Genomic DNA, 16058 nt, shown 5'->3' with positions numbered 1-16058 from the left:
CTCATTAAATTTCAAGATAGAAGATGCTTACGAATATAGAATAAAACGATATTCTACGAGTATTTCTTAAATTAGTTTTTAAAGAGATGCACATCATCAGAAAGTAAAACAAACAAAAAACCAAAAAAAAAAAACCCACTTATCTAGATCAACACAAGGTATTCCTCAGAAAGCAGAAGAGCCCCAAATTTACTTCCAGTGTTTTGAATTAAAAATGACAGACAAAGGCATAAATCTGGAAAAACGTCCTTAAAATTCTTCGCCTGATAGAGTGGGCAGCCTACGTGGTCTGTTGGAGGAAAGGAAGTAGCTATTACTGACCAGGCATGTGCTGAATTGTTTGGGGCTGTACCGCATGTCAAGGTTTGACAGAACTGACATAAAAAATATACCTCACATTGTGCTGGAATTGTAGGAACAACTCTTGTTCATTAGAGAGGTGAAGTTTTTCAAAATAGCCACCTGCTGCAGCCAGATCTCCATCCCACAGGGTGAGAAGGGTTTCCAGTCAAACCCAGTTCACTAATGGCTTTGGAAACACAGTGCCAAAAGGGATTTGATGCCAGAATGAACTTTGCTACACACGTTTGCAGAAGTTGGCCATTCTTTTCTTTCTAATATGTTTTATGTCCCATCTAAAATATAATCATAGGTAAGGTTTTGTGGGGAACTCTATTTACAAAGTACATAATGTACCAGTTATCAATTGATTTGTAACATGCCACCCCAAGCTTGATATTGTAAAACAGCACTATCTTTTGCTACTGTTCTCTATTCTGGTTCTGTGGGTCAAGTAGGCCAGCTAAGGAGTGATCACTGAGGTCTGGAAACCTGGTGCTTCTGCACTTGGGTCTCTGTCTCCTCTCTCCATGTGGTCTTTTCAGCACAGTGGATTCAGGATGGCTGGGGCTTCTCACCTGGTGCCTCATTGCTCCAAAGAGGCATGTCTCGAGAGAGTACCAAGTAACAGCTATGTTGCCCTTTAAGACCTAGGCTTCTGTAAGTTAGCAAGAAACCACTAAGGTAGCTTGTGTTTAAAAAAGGGACAGATTCCACCTCTTGGTGAGGGGATTGTCAAAGAATTTGCAGGCTTTTTTTTAAACCGCTATATTTAATAATGATTTCTTTTCATCATTACAGCACCTTAATCCATATTTGTAAGTCGAGCTGCATCTGACCCAATAGCTCTCAGTCATAGATGAAAAAAAATGGTGCCTTAATATGTCAAAATTGTAATATAGCAACACTGTTGCTAATTTTTATATGCTGTCCAGCTGTTCTTTTAAACATATTTATCCAGAAGGATGGGCTAAGTGAGAGAACTGGAGATTCAGAAAAACGATGGTGACGAGAATATGGAGAAAGGGGAACCCTTTTGCACTACTGTTGGGAATGCAAACTGGTGCAGCCACTTTGGAAAACAGTATGGAGGTTCCTCAAAAAATTAACGATAGAACTACCCTATGACCCACCAATTGCACTACTAGGTATTTATCCAAAGGTTATAGGAGTGCTAATTTGAAGGGGAAGATGCACCCCAGCAGTGATATCGACAATCGCTAAAGTATGGAAAGAGCCTAATGTCCACTGACTGACGAATGGAAAAGAAGTTGTGGTATATATATATACAATGGAATATTACTTGGCCATCAAAAGAATGAAATCTTCTTATTTGCAACAACGTGGATGGAATTAGAGTGTATTATGCTAAGCAAAATAAGTCAGTCAGAGAAAGATAAATATCATATGATCTCAAGCATATGTAGAATTTAAGAAACAAAACAGATGAATATAGGGGGAGGAAAGGAAACATAAGATAAAACCAGAGAGGGCAGCAAACCATAAGAGACTCTTAAATACAGAGAACAAACTGAGGGTTGCTGGAGGGGTATTGGATGAGGGATGGGCTAAATGGGTGATGGGCACTAAGGAGGGCACTTGTTGGGATGAGCACTGGGTATTGTATGTAAGTGATGAATCACTAAATTCTACTCCTGAAGCCGTTATTACACTACATGTAAACTAACTTGGAATTAAATAAAATTTTTAAAAATTTTTAAAAAAGAAAATGTTGACTTCTAAATCAAGAAGAAATATGTACTATTGCTTTTTTTCTTTGAATTTAACTGACCCCGCCAGTGACTGCTATAAACATAACATTATGCCAGGTGGCTGTGATTAATACAGCTAGGTATAGGAGGCCTTAGAATTATGTACAGAACTCAATCCTGGCTCTCTCAGGAGCTCATAATCCCTAAAGAGCATGCATGTGTGTATGCATGTGTGTGTGTGTGTGTGTGTGTGCATGTGTGTGCGTGTGTGCAATTTATTACCTCTGCTATTACAGAGGTAGCAATAATGAAATATCACTGAAGGACATGTATTTAGTTTTGATGTTCTACAGAAGTGTCAGCTAACAGTTTCCAATATTCTCCCACATCCATACTATCAATACTCCATCCAAAGGAAACTATAAACCACAGGCTTTGTATGGAGTAGAGAGGGCATTGATCACATCAGGCAATAATGACCTGGTTGATATTTTTTCTATACTATAAACTATGATTTCTGTGTGACAAATATCACCTGGATGTTTGTTGAATGAATGAGACTTTATGTAGTATCATTGGACAAAACCTGACATCCACAGGTTTAGGGACTGGAGATTTTCCTGAACTATCTTGAGGTAGAGGTGTTGAAGGAGATCAAGAACATTCATTTCCTGTCATTTATTTTATGAAAAATGTAATCAATGCTAAGAGACCATTATAATAGCTTTCCATGTTATTTTGTGCTCATGAATACATAAACATCAGCATCCCAACCTATTTACAGAATTACTTACTCACACAGGCTGTGTTCATTTGTTTGGATCTTTCCTGTAATTATTAAGCGATTTTACTGTCTTGAGTTTACACATGGACATAGGATTGCTGGGTGTAGCAAAATGCTGTCAGTATTCCACCCATATCCCTCATGTGCTCCAGCCCAGCCTCGATCTGCAGTGTGTGCCTGAATGCTGCTCCTTTTATTTTTTCTTGAGACTGTAAAGTCTGCTCTGCTGGAGCATGTGGCAACCCATGTGCCATAGAATGTTTATAACCATGAAACAATCCTCAAACAATGACTTCTGTGAATCAGTGTATAAATGCCTTGGCTTCCTCTGCCTTGGACATGAAAACTTGGACACATGTTCTAATCTGCCAGAGTTCTGATATGACCTCACTGAGGGTATACAGACCTGCATTTCTTTTCTTTTTTTTTAAGTTAATTATTTATTTTGAGAGGGAGAGAGAGAGAGAGCAAGTGGGGAGGGAAAGAGAAAGAGGGAGAGCTATCAGAGTGGAGCTCAGTTTGGGGCTCGAACTCATGAACTATGAGATCATGACCTGAGCCACAACCAAGAGTTGGACGTGCAACCAGCTGAGCTACCCAGGCACCCCTAGAGCTGCATTTCTTAATGTCATACTTTCATTGGCTTTCTTTCCCTTTATGTCTCACTTTTCCACTGCTGTGCTAGGATTTTCTGAGGTTACCTTCCAAAAAGAATTCCTAGCTCACATCCTTGTCACAAATGCTACTTCTGAGGAAACCCAAACTAAGGGACAGTGACTGTAGTGCTGGGTATTTTCCAGGTGGTTATGTGGACTTTTCACTTGGGAAGAATTTTTTTCTTTTTTTTTAAATGTTTGTTTATTTTTGAGAGAGAGAAATAGAGATACAGAGTGCCTGGGGGGGGGGGGGGAGGGGCAGAGAGAGAGGGAGACACAGAATCCGAAGCAGGCTCCAGGCTCTCAGCTGTCAGCACAGAGCCCAACATGGGGCTCAAACCCATGAACCATGAGTTCATGACCTGAGGTGAAGTCAGATGCTTAACCAACTGAACCACCCAGACATCCCTCACTTGGGAAGAATTTCTAAATAATTTTCAAAGAATGAAATGTTAAATGAAAGTTTTTGATAATATTAGATACTGATACGGTAAAGATACAGACAGAGTTTTAGGCACTTTTCTTGTGAAATGCTGCATGTAAACAGATGTTTGACAAGCAATTAGAAAACACCAGCTATTCACAGGAGTGGAAGTCATGGAAGTTGATAGGTGACATTGAAAAGAAGGGACATTTCAGGCGTTCTCTGTAATGAATGAATAATTCAGAACTGCAACATAAATTTTCTTAGTTAGATGAATGGCATATTCTGAAAAGCCGTGTTTTTTTATTTCAAGTTCCAGATTTTCAAAGGAGGGACTAATATTCTGAGTTACATTGGTGCATTTTAGACCAATATTCTGGAATCATCTTTGATAAGCCCTTGAGATGATTTTGTTGAGTTGTGATGATCCCAGTGTTTTATGAAGTCATCTTTTCATTGGAAAGTTTCAAATATTTTACCAAGTAACACTTGCTTTTATAAAATCCATACCATTCTTGAAGTTGGCCTCCATGATACTAACCCACCATTTGTTTGTATAACTTTTTATTAGGCACCTATGGAGTCAGGAACTGACTTGAAAAAACAGTTATGTGGCATTTATTGTGGGCTGGGCACAGGTCTGAGAAATTTACCATGTACTAATACTTTTATCATGTATTATTTGAATTTTCTTTTATTTGAGAGAGAAAGAGTGAGCATGAGGAGAGGCAAAGGCAGAGAGAGAGAGAGAGAGAGAGAGAGAGAGAGAGAGACAGAGAGACAGAGAGGAAGGGAGAGAGAGAAACCCAAGCAGGTTCCACACTCAGTGAGGAGCCTGACACAGGGCTCAATCCCATGATCCGGGGACCATGACCTGATCTGAAATCAAGAGGTGGATACTCAACTGACTGAGTCACTCAGCCAGCCCAATACATTTATCATGTATTTCCTCATTTAATCCTCAGAAGCTCATTTAAGAAAAAATTTCACCTATTTTAGAGACAATGCTCAGGAAGGTAGAGTAACATGCCTAAGGTATGTGCATATGATTTGGGCTAGGGTTTGAACCCTGCCAGTCTTTAGAGTCCATACTCTTGTCATATGTGAGGCTCCACCTGTGGTTGTTCTCTAGGAATTATTAGTTAAATGGAAAGCAGTACGAGCAAACAAATGCTAACAGGATTGAGCAGTGCAATAGAATGTTCAGGAAGTGCTAGAAAGCAGAATATGAAAGGCTTGACTTTGCCTGGGGGATTTGAAAGCTCCACAGAGGACAGCACCCTTGACCTGAATTGGAAAGGGCATAGCTCATCGGACAAGCTGTTGTTTCCAGGGAACAAAATATTTTAGAATATTTCTAAAATCTGTATGATGCTACAAGCACTTCTACCCACTTTTGTAATCTATTTAAGAGTAATTAAAAGTTTATTATTTTAAAAGAGATTCACCCTTTAGGTTTGTCTAAGTAAATATTTTGCTCTCTGTTAAGTGATCCTACTTGGAAGTGTAAATATCTGCTGATGTGTTTACATGTGTCTCTCCAACATCAGAAAGATTCTTAACCCATTTTTTTCCAGCTCTTGACACTACATATTAATTCTCTGGGAAACATGGAGTGATGATTGACCTCTACAGAATAGATTTTTAATACAAGATAACATGTGGCTTTAATTTTGTGTCGCTGCTCATTTGTCTAGCTTGTAAGAGTTCACTCATGTACTGAGTATGCAATGTTTGCATTCCTGCCCAGCTCCTGTGGCATAGCAGAACAATCCTGAAGGCCAGAGTGGGCAATTTTCTTTATTTTGAGAGAGAGAGAGAGAAGAGAGAGAAGAGAGAGGAGAGAGAAGGGGAGGGGAAGAGTGGGAGGGAGAGAGAATCTGAAGCTGACAGCACAGAGCCTAACGTTTGTCTTGTTCTCACAAAGTGGGAGATCATGAGCTAAGCCGAAATCAAGAATCAGACACTTAACCAACTGAACTACCCAGACGCACTGGAGTAGGAAATTTCCAATTGTTTTAAAGCTTTCTAGGAATGATAGGTTATGATTTCACCAGACTTTGAAAAGACATTTCTTTCTCCTGACTCAGAAGATTGTTTTTGCTGTAGATTATTTACTTCTTCAAAGTTTGGCTAGTGACTTTGTTTATGAAATTTTGGCTAGTGACTTAACCCATGAAATTTTGAAGCTACAAAGTACCTATTACTAATCAGATCTTCTGTCAAAGCATCTGCTAATGTTCTTTATAAAAACAACCATTTTAAAATATCAGAGCCAGATTTTATCTTATTTTTCAATTTACTTCTGTGGTCTTCCTGAAGTTTCTCAAAGGTTTACCTGGTTTTCAAGACTGACACACAATATGATATCAAACTGATATATGCCACAAGGTTAACATGGTTATTTCACAGTACTGAAACAGAAGATCTAAACAGATGTACGGTTTATTTCTTTCCATGTTAACATCTGAGCCAGCGGGCAGTTTAACTCTACTCTGTGTGGTTTTCCTGATATCCTGGTTTCGTTATCTTGTTCTAGCATATGTATGCCAGAGTGTTCACGTGGCTGAACATGGGCCGGGACACCATGTCCTGATTCCAACTGTGGGAAGGTAGAATGTGGAGGGGAAGTGGTTTCCTTTTAAAGACATGATGTAGAATGTCATTACATCATTGATGCTCACCTCTTATTGGCCAGAACTTAGATGACCATGCTTCGTTGAAAGGGAAAATGGGGAACATAGTCTCTATCTCAGTGCCCAGGAATCTAACCAACACTTAAAGTTTGCATGACTAAGGGTAATTTTTCTTATATTGTTCCCCGAATCTTTTTTCTGTCATTTCTCTCGTGGAATTCCTTGGTCATAAATTTGACCTCTGTGGCCTTTGCAGAGTACTCAAAATGGAAAGAGGAGGCAGAAGCAGGAGTTGTTAGTGTCTGCACCAGTGTCTCTTGTCACTGTGCTAGTTTTGCTTATCTTAATTTTAAAGCATCTAAGTAGTGTTTTTTTGGAGCATTACCTGATGGTGGTCCTAACCATTCCATTTTAATTTTAATATTTGTTGTTCTTCATTATTTGAGTTAATATGTTTTCTTTGTCATTTCTTCATTCTTGAAAGATGTATAAGTGTACCTTTTAGGTATCATTGTATAGGGATTACGTAGTTCTATGAATTAAATAAAGTATATACACATACAAAACAACAGTTCACTACTACTCTACTACTTGGGGCATATTAAAGTTGATGCTGTTTTGAGTTTTGGTGTGCTCTGAAGACAGATGTCCCCAAATATAATCTCTCAGAGAGAGCTTGCTGCTCCAGGGTTTCTAGAAGACTCCCTAAAGGAGGGACTGGGGAGATTGCTCAGAAAGGAAAATGAACCACAACCATAATACTGTGTTATGGCCAGCTAGTCATGGACACCTAATCAGTTGACTAGCCAGATATGCCTAAGACACAGCGCTGGGTGCAAAATCGAGGACAAGCTGCCAACCTTGAACAGCCCCAATTTTTTCACAGTCTAGTGTCAAGTAAGAATGCAGGATTCAAGGGATGATCTAACTCATTACTATTACTCAACCAGTTAGCTTTGGGAGATCCTAAATGACAACATTTAAGTCTGTATTCCTGCATTTATATCCAGTATTCTATAAAAGGAAACGTTTGGGGAAGCTGTTTTACATGCATCCCCATTAACCTTCGCCTCTTCCAGACAAGACTTCTAAAATGTTTACTTGCTTTTCTACCAAATTCGTTTGGAAATGGTTGAAAGCCTTTCAACCAGAGCTGCTAGGTCCTTTGAGTGCAGTCAGTATTTTGTCCCATCAGCCTAAAATAGAGACTTGTTTTTATCTGCCACATTTACAGCCGCTGTTTCCTTTTCACCCCTGCATGAAGGCAACTGGAACATTTCTTCCTGTCGGCTGTCAGAAATGTCAGTGACCCGGGCTACTTTCTGAAGCTACCATGTTTTGTCCCATGTGCAACAATAGCACCACTAATGACAATGGCATCTTCCTCTGCTAGATTTACAATGAGACTATTCAGCATTGTTCCGTTATTAAAATCATCATTTGGTATGAGCTGTAGTTCACTTAGAGAGTCCACATGTTGCAATACTCAGAGCTGTGCCCCAGCACATTCTTAAATGAGGGTTAGATCTCTTTAACCCCACACTGGCCCACCACAGTGCAAGTTCATGAAGATCCTGCTTTATGAAATCTCCTACATAACAGAAATGCACATTAAAATAAGTATTACTTAAATATTTGTAAAGGAGCTGTGTTTCTGCTTTCCCTCTTGTCATTAAATGCTGACATATTTTGCACTTGCAAATAGGAAAATAGGCAGGTAACAAGCAGGTCTTCAGGAATAATTCTTTCCTGAGGCAAAATTCACTTAGTCAAAGATCTCTCTCCCCTTCCTCTGGTAAAAAATGTAGGATACAACTATGGGACCTTAAAATGAGTGGATACAATGGTACTGAGTCAGTAATAGTAGCTATTACTTATTAATTGCTTATCATGTGCTGGGCCTTATAGCACGTTACACTGTATTAACTCAATTAATGATTGCTATAATGTAGCAACTATAGGGGCAGATATTTCTTTCATTTTCATTTTTAGATGGGAAGCTGGAACACATTTTACAGTTAAACAGTATAACTTGTACCAGGTCTCACAGCTATAGTTATAAAGTTGAGATTTGAACAGTCTGATTCTAGAAACTATGTGCTTAATTATTGGAACAAGGACCTGGTTTTTCCAAATGTTGCATATAAATGTTCCAGAAGCTGCAATGTATAGCCATAGAAGAGTCATGCTGTATTAACATAGAGTGTTGCTTAGAAGGCTCTCCAAAGTTACTTTAGCTTACTGGATTGGATTCTATGTCCTCCTTCTGCTAGTTCAGCTACATCCAGTGCTCATACCTCATATCCAGTGGCCAGCTCTCAGTTCTGTAATCCTGAGGAACATATGTCAGTCTATGGAGCTTTCTTGTTTCTGCAGAAAAGACTAGTTCAGGGTTTCTATTTTCTTGATAACATTCAGGGTTTCCTGCAAAGTCAGCAGAGTGTTCTGCAAGTCTATTTTGAGGACATTCATTGGCGCATAGCAGATTCTGAAAGACAATTTCTGGGCACTTTGATGGCATTTGTTATTGGTTGAGTTGAAGGAATATAATCTAGGTCCTTTGCTGTGTCATATGGATGGATGAAAGATGGAATGAACTATTAAGGAGAGAAGTAGGAAGTAAGATGTCATAAAGTATGTTTTCTGTATGTTGTGTGTTTAATATTAATTAGATGCTTCTTGAATATATGAGGTTGAACCCTATGAAATAGACATTTTTGTAGTTTAAAAACAGTTGACTAGCAGAAATTTCATCTATATACACGCAAAGATGTACACAGACTCACATGTACATATATATCTAAATGTATTTATGCTGCCAACTCAGTAGGTAAAACAAATAGACAAAGCTCAAAATTACCCAGTGGAATTTTACTTAGCTTCTAGGCGATTTTAAAATCTTGCGTAACTGAAATTAAAAGGTGGTTCTAAGAACCCACTCTTAGGTTTCTATAATAAAGGAATGTTTCCAACACAGACATGTTTTTGGAGTATTGTGCCCAACGTCATGTTCTCAAAGCATAATTTACACGTGAAAGAATGAGACTCAATCCATGTGAATTTCTTTTTCCTTATTAAAATCAGTAGAAACGTGTTACCCGAAGCTGACATTTTGAGTTGTTTTCACACTAGCCCGTTGAAGGCGAAACCTCTTCCTTTGGCAGGCTGATGCCTTTCAGAGGGGTTTCTGGTTGGGGGGAAGTCTGTGCCGCACTGATATGTATGGGTTTTCATGCTCCAGCCTCTTGACAGAAATTACTGAGGTGTGGTGTCCATGTGCAACAAACCATTCCATCTTCTGTTATTATGCACCTGTCTGAAGGAAGGGCTGTGAAATATTTTGGTGGCAAACAAAGGGCTTGCTGATAAAGTGGTAAATTTTAGTGTTTCCCCCCTTTCTTTCTGTTTATTAAATAAATAAAGCAAAGTCCTCACAGAAGGTGGGACTCACCTTCCATTTGGGAAGAAATTTGAAGAGGTGTTTGTGTATGGGAAAAATTGGCAGTTCTCAGAAAGATACTGTGTAAACTTTCACGTTTCCCTCGTGGGGCTTGATATCACTGCATGTCTATAGAATTCTGGAATATAAAGTAACACATGTGAAGGCAACACAGGTAAGACAGTTGACCCAAGAATGAACAAAAACATGGTTTGGGGACTCATGTCTCCTATTTAACCACCAACCTTGCTGGGCATTTGTCTTCTCATCTATGAGACAAGATGATTCGAAACCACAAACTGGACAGTGAGGTTTGGTGCTGGGTTTCTGTTCTTGGCCCAAGAGTCACTGGCAGCTAAACTGGCAGAAGAACACACAAAACATTTGACCTTGGTTCCATCTTTCATAATGCCCTGTGCTGCCCTTGGTGTTTAAATGAACATGATTCTACTGACTTGCTGTCACTAGGGCTCTCACTCTGGGCTGCTTTCCAGGATTGGGTATGGATTTATGCTGATTCATCAACACTTGCTTTCCCAGATGACTCCTCTCCCAGTTTCCACTGTAGAATTGAGCAAATCAGCTGAAGTCAATGAGAATTGATTTGTTCTTTGTAAACAGGCTAACGTGGAGAAACCTAAATAGACTCCAAAATAGATAGAACTTAAGTGTGATGTAGAGTAGCAAGAAAATCTTGTAAATATGTAGATCATATGTTAGTTATTTCTTGTGGCATATCAATAACCAAAATTTACTGAACATTGTTTTTAAGTACTTTCTATGTATCATCTCATTTAAACTTTATTGCCCTCTATAGTATGGTAACTATGGCAGTCCTGAGATGTGAAAATAGAGACTATGAGGGACTAAATTTCTTGTTTAAAGTCACAGACAACTACTCAATGGCAAAGCCCAAGACTTGACCTGATCAGATTCCAGAGACAATGCTTATAACATTGTCCCTATCTTTGGCTAACAGCACTCTCTATTCTTCTGAATATGCATCACCTGCCTTCTTAGGTAAGAACTCTCAACTCAAGAGTGAGAGTCTGGGGTTCTAATCCTAAGATATCAATCCCAAGTTAAAGGAAGTATTTGTGTCCAACTTTCCCATTATAAAATGGGAAAATAACACACACAATTAGAATTATATTTGCCTATGTTGCAAGTTTCTTATCAGGCTGAAATATTTATGCACCTGCTTTGAAATGTATAGAACTGTGGCACAGATGGCTAGAAAAAAGCACTAAAATTGCATACACTTCTTCCATAGTATAGGATCATTGCTGGAAAAAATCTTCCCGGTGAAGGACTATCAAGGAAATGTGAAAAGAAGTGATTTGTGACACTTCTAGGCTGATGTGGTTCAGAGATGATCTGTTCTCCTCGCCATCTTTTTTCTTTTTTTTGTTTTTTTCTTTTCCACCCCTGACTGAGTGGAGGAAATTCCAGCCATGGGTTGAAGGTGGTGGAGTCAAAGATGTAAGTAGCCTGGGTTCCTGAATGATCACCTGGAGCCACATCTACATTGTATTGTAACATGAGTAAGGAATAATCTTGCAATGATTTGATGCACTGAGAGTCTATCTGTCATAGCAGCTGGAGTTACTTAGCCTAACTACTGCTAAAAGCAAAGTACGGAAGTGTTGCTTCAATCAAGGTCCAAAGTAAAGAAGTGAAGATTCTATTAATGTCCAGCCTTTAAATTGCTGAGCAAGTCATTGAATTTAGCAAGGCCTTGTGTTACTCTTCAATAAAGAAAATATTGGGGCGCCTGGGTGGCTCAGTCGGTTAAGCGGCCGACTTCAGCTCAGGTCACGATCTCGCGGTCCGTGAGTTCCAAACCCGCGTCAGGCTCTGGGCTGATGGCTCAGAGCCTGGAGTCTGCTTCCGATTCTGTGTCTCCCTCTCTCTCTGCCCCTCCCCCGTTCATGCTCTGTCTCTCTCTGTCTCAAAAATAAATAAAACGTTAAAAAATTTTTTTTAAAAGAAAGAAAATATTTATTTCATGGCCTCAGAGCAATGTTTCTCAAATGGGAGCAGTTTTGCCCTACTCCCTGCTGGGAGCATTTGGCAATGTCTCGAGACATTTTTGGTTGTCACAATTTGAGGGTGGGTGCCACTGGCATCTAGTGGGTAGAGGCCAAGGATAGTGCTCAATATCCTACAATGCACATGACAGCTCCTTACAACAAAAGAAAAATCATCTGGCCCAAAATGTCAGTGGTGCTAACATTGAGAAACTCTGCCTTAGAAGCATATCTGGAGCCACAGATACCAACACAGTGCTATTGTGACGTGTTGTGCATAAGAACTGATAGTGATCCTGTCCAGCCCTAATCTGTTGGGGTCCGTTCACAAGGTATATCATTCAGTCTTAACAAGACTCTTTCAGTCCTAAGTAGTAGGTTGTGGTGGAATAAACATTGGGTGGAGTAGAAAACTTTAGCTATAAAGCTACATCTTTCTTGTTAATAGCTGTTATGAGTTTGGGAAGATTAACAAATCTCCTTAAGATTCACTTCTTTTATCTATAAAAGAGAATAATATCACGAGTTTGCTACAACCTACCTACCTCATAGGTTTATAAGCTTTAAATGGAATGACACACACTAAAACATTTGTTATAATCTCCAGCCTATAATAAGCATTCAGTATAAATACTATTTTCCTTCCCAAGATTTCATAAATGGGGCAAAAATAACAAGATCTGAAATCATACAGTGGAATAAATCAGAAATAATTTACTGAGTGACATAATGTGCTCACCCATATATTTATATGTTGTCAGTTTATAGGTTGAGTAAATAACTTGTTTCAAAAAAAAAAAAAAAAAGCTAAACTAAAGTTAATATTCAACCCCAGCTCCTACAGTTCCAGTTTTAATTCCAGTTCCTTCACAACAAAGAACTGCTAATCCCTCTGCCAGTAAGTTAGGGAAATGTGACTATCCTGATACAGGTCCAAGTTCTTTCTTCTTTGGTCATTCTGGTTGTGTGTGGATGTTGTTTCTTTTGCTCTGCTTTCACATGCTAAGCTATGTTCCACACCTACCTCTGACCTATGCTTTTCTACATGTGTCTTCTCATGTCCTTGTATCAAGGTTGATACGCCATTGCAGAACATTCTCATGTGCTCTTTGCAATAGCTCAACATCCAGACATGGAGTGACAGAGTCTTCACCAACTTTCCTATGACCATAGCTATTTCTGTACCAAATGGTATCAGCACAGATTAATGCAATGCTAAGCCTTAACAAATGGGAGTGTGCCCATCAATGCTTGCACTATAAATGTCTTTTCTTTTGCCTAGAAGATGCTGTATTTGCTCCACTGCTGTGATGTAAGTTTTCCAAATAGCCTTGGAAGTTGACAGAAAAGGGATATCTTTTATACCAGTGGTTCTAAATAAATACCTTTTTTTATGTGGGACCAGTAGCACAACATAACACAGGAGAAATATATAGGTTTGGGTTTGTAAGCTGTTGGTGCTAGAGGTGGCCAGCTGAGGTCTTCTATTAATCAGGCTTCACCCAGTTGTGCCAAGAGGCAGACTCATTATACACATTCTTGACACTTTGACTTGTTGGGGAACTCTGTTCTAGACCGAACATTAAAATAATTAACACAAAGTTCTACCTAGTTTTTCTTTCTACCTTCAATCTCCTACATAGTTCCCATTAAAGCTTTGTCTTCTATTCTTATTTTCTGGGTTATTTATCAATTGTCACCTTATCTGTAGGAGCTCAATTCAAGATTCACAATTATCCCTCTTGGCTACACTGAGTGTCTTTTTATGCACATGAACAGATCTTTTCCTGATCAGTTCTTTTTCTCCTGTCTTGATAATTGCTTGGTGTCCCTGCAATGTCATTCTTCAAACACTATACACATGATAGTTATTCTTCTGCTTCAGGAATGAATATTGAGTTCTGTGCAATTAATGCCATTGCAGGGCCCTTCCTAACATCTCTAATACATTCAGAACATCTCAGAAGAAAAGCACTACAATAATTTATGTGACTTAAGAACTAATTTCTGCCATGACTTTTCAAATGACATTTTTAAATTAAGAAGTTATTAATCAACAAAGAAAGCATTCCAGGAGATCAAGTGGTTGCTTTTACTCATGCCAGCCATGGAGAACTGGGTTCTGGCCCTGCTTCCAGGAGACCTGTTGATAGCCTGGAGGGATCTGGAAGGGTGAGGTAAGGGTGGTAGAACAGCAGGAGCTGCTGGGAACATTTGGAGCCTTTAGCCTGGAGAAAAGAAGTCCAATGGGAGGCAGGAAGCTGTTTTTAGCTCCAGAGTTAATAAAACTGATCTTGAATTCTCCAGCTGACCAAACTAAGACTAGACAGTACAAGAAAAAGGAGTCACAGTCAGAAATTCCAACAACACATTTGAGGGATTGCTTAGTAGTGTGAACAACTGGGTATTACCCTTCCAGAAGTTTTTCTATGTAGACCTAAACCTATGTCTATATACACACATGCATATATACATATTTTATATCATGCCTATCAGCATTTTAAAATGGGATTGTGGCCTGTATATTTTTCTTAAACTTGGCCTCCATATTATAAAAGCATCTTAAGAACTGGGAATACCTCACAATGAAACAGCTGCATCATGACTAGTGAGTTTGCCATGAGTGCAAGTAATTAAAACAGTGTGGGCCAGTATGTCTCCATATTTAATATGCATGCAGATGCCCTGGGAGTCTTGTTAAAATGCAGAATATTATTCATTGGGTCTGGAGTGGAATATGAGATTCTGCATTTCTAACAAGCTCCCAGGTGATGCCAGTCCTAGGACCACACCTTGAGAAGCAAGAGTCTGAGCATCTCCAGGGACCCTTAGAAGAGATGCCTGTCTTGGGTTGGAATAAAGTTCCAACTTTATTCAACAAATCCAACAAATAAAGGAACTTCTAAGTTCCCTTATAACTTGAACGATTTATTTTCTCTTTATGACATATACATTTATGGAGAAGGATGTTGTATATACAAGTGTCTTCATTTACAGTCATACCATTACTCACCAGTTTGTTCTTTTCTTCTTTTTCTCTGTTCATTAGTACAGTCTGTAACACTATTATATTAACTGTGATTAATAACATTCTGAGCAAACATTGTAGTCCTTAACTTCCACTGGTTCCTTGTATCTTTATTTTGAAAAATATGTATCTATAAATTTTAAGATCATTTCTGTGTGTCTAAGTTCCCACAGTAATAGAAGCATTATATTTATTTCTTTTAGTTTTTATTTTTTTTGGAATGTTTCAAATACTATATTTATTTTTTATTTTACATCCAAGTTAGTTAGCATATGATGCAAAAATGATTTCAGGACTAGGTTCCTTAAAGCCCCTTACCCATTTAGCCCATCCCCCTCCCACAACCCCTCCAGCAACCCTTTGTTTGCTCTCCATATTTAAGTCTCTTATGTTTTGTCCCCCACCCTGTTTTTATATTATATTTGCTTCCCTTCCCTTGTGTTCAACTGTTTTGTATCTTAAATTCCTCATATGAGTTAAGTAATATGATATTTGTCTTTCTCTGACAGATTAATTTCGCTTAGCATAATACCCTCCAGTTCCATCCATGTAGTTGCAAATTGCAAGATTTCATTCTTTTTGATTGCTGAGTAATAATACTCCATTATATATGTATATACACCACATCTTCTTTATCCATTCATCCATCGAAGGACATTTGGGCTCTTTCCATACTTTGGCTATTGTTGATAGTGCTGCTATAAACATTGGGGTGCATGTGCCCCTTCAAAACAGCACACTTGTATCCCTTGGATAAATACCTAGTAGTGCAATTGCTAGGTCATAGGGTAGTTCTATTTTTAGTTTTTTGAGGAACTACCATACTGTTTTCCAGAGTGGCTGCACCAGCTTGCATTCCCACCAGCAATGCAAAACAGATCCTCTTTCTCCACATCCTCACCAACATCTGTTGTGGCCTGAGTTGTTAATGGTAGCCATGCTGACAGGTGTGAGGTGGTATCTCATTGTGGTTTTGATTTGTATTTCCCTGATGAGGAGTGATGTTGAGC

The 16058-nt window shown here is 38.8% G+C and overlaps 1 protein-coding gene and 1 long non-coding RNA gene across 3 annotated transcripts in view; one reads left to right on the top strand and one right to left on the bottom strand.

Annotated features, from left to right (window-relative positions):
- The window catches only part of LOC132665366 (uncharacterized), an 88699-nt gene extending 79782 nt beyond the window's left edge, over positions 1-8917 (bottom strand). The window contains exon 1 of the long non-coding RNA XR_009604095.3: positions 8849-8917. This is a non-coding gene — a long non-coding RNA (uncharacterized LOC132665366). The remainder of the gene's footprint in view (positions 1-8848) is intronic.
- PLCB1 (phospholipase C beta 1) overlaps positions 1-16058 on the top strand; it is a 695363-nt gene that overhangs the window by 180334 nt on the left and 498971 nt on the right. The window lies entirely within an intron of this gene.

Source organism: Panthera onca, chromosome A3 (genome assembly GCF_046562875.1).
Source record: "Panthera onca isolate mPanOnc1 chromosome A3, mPanOnc1 haplotype 2, whole genome shotgun sequence".
NCBI lineage: Eukaryota > Metazoa > Chordata > Mammalia > Carnivora > Felidae > Panthera > Panthera onca.
Note: the sequence above shows the minus strand (reverse complement) of the source record. Positions and strands in the feature narration are given on the sequence as shown.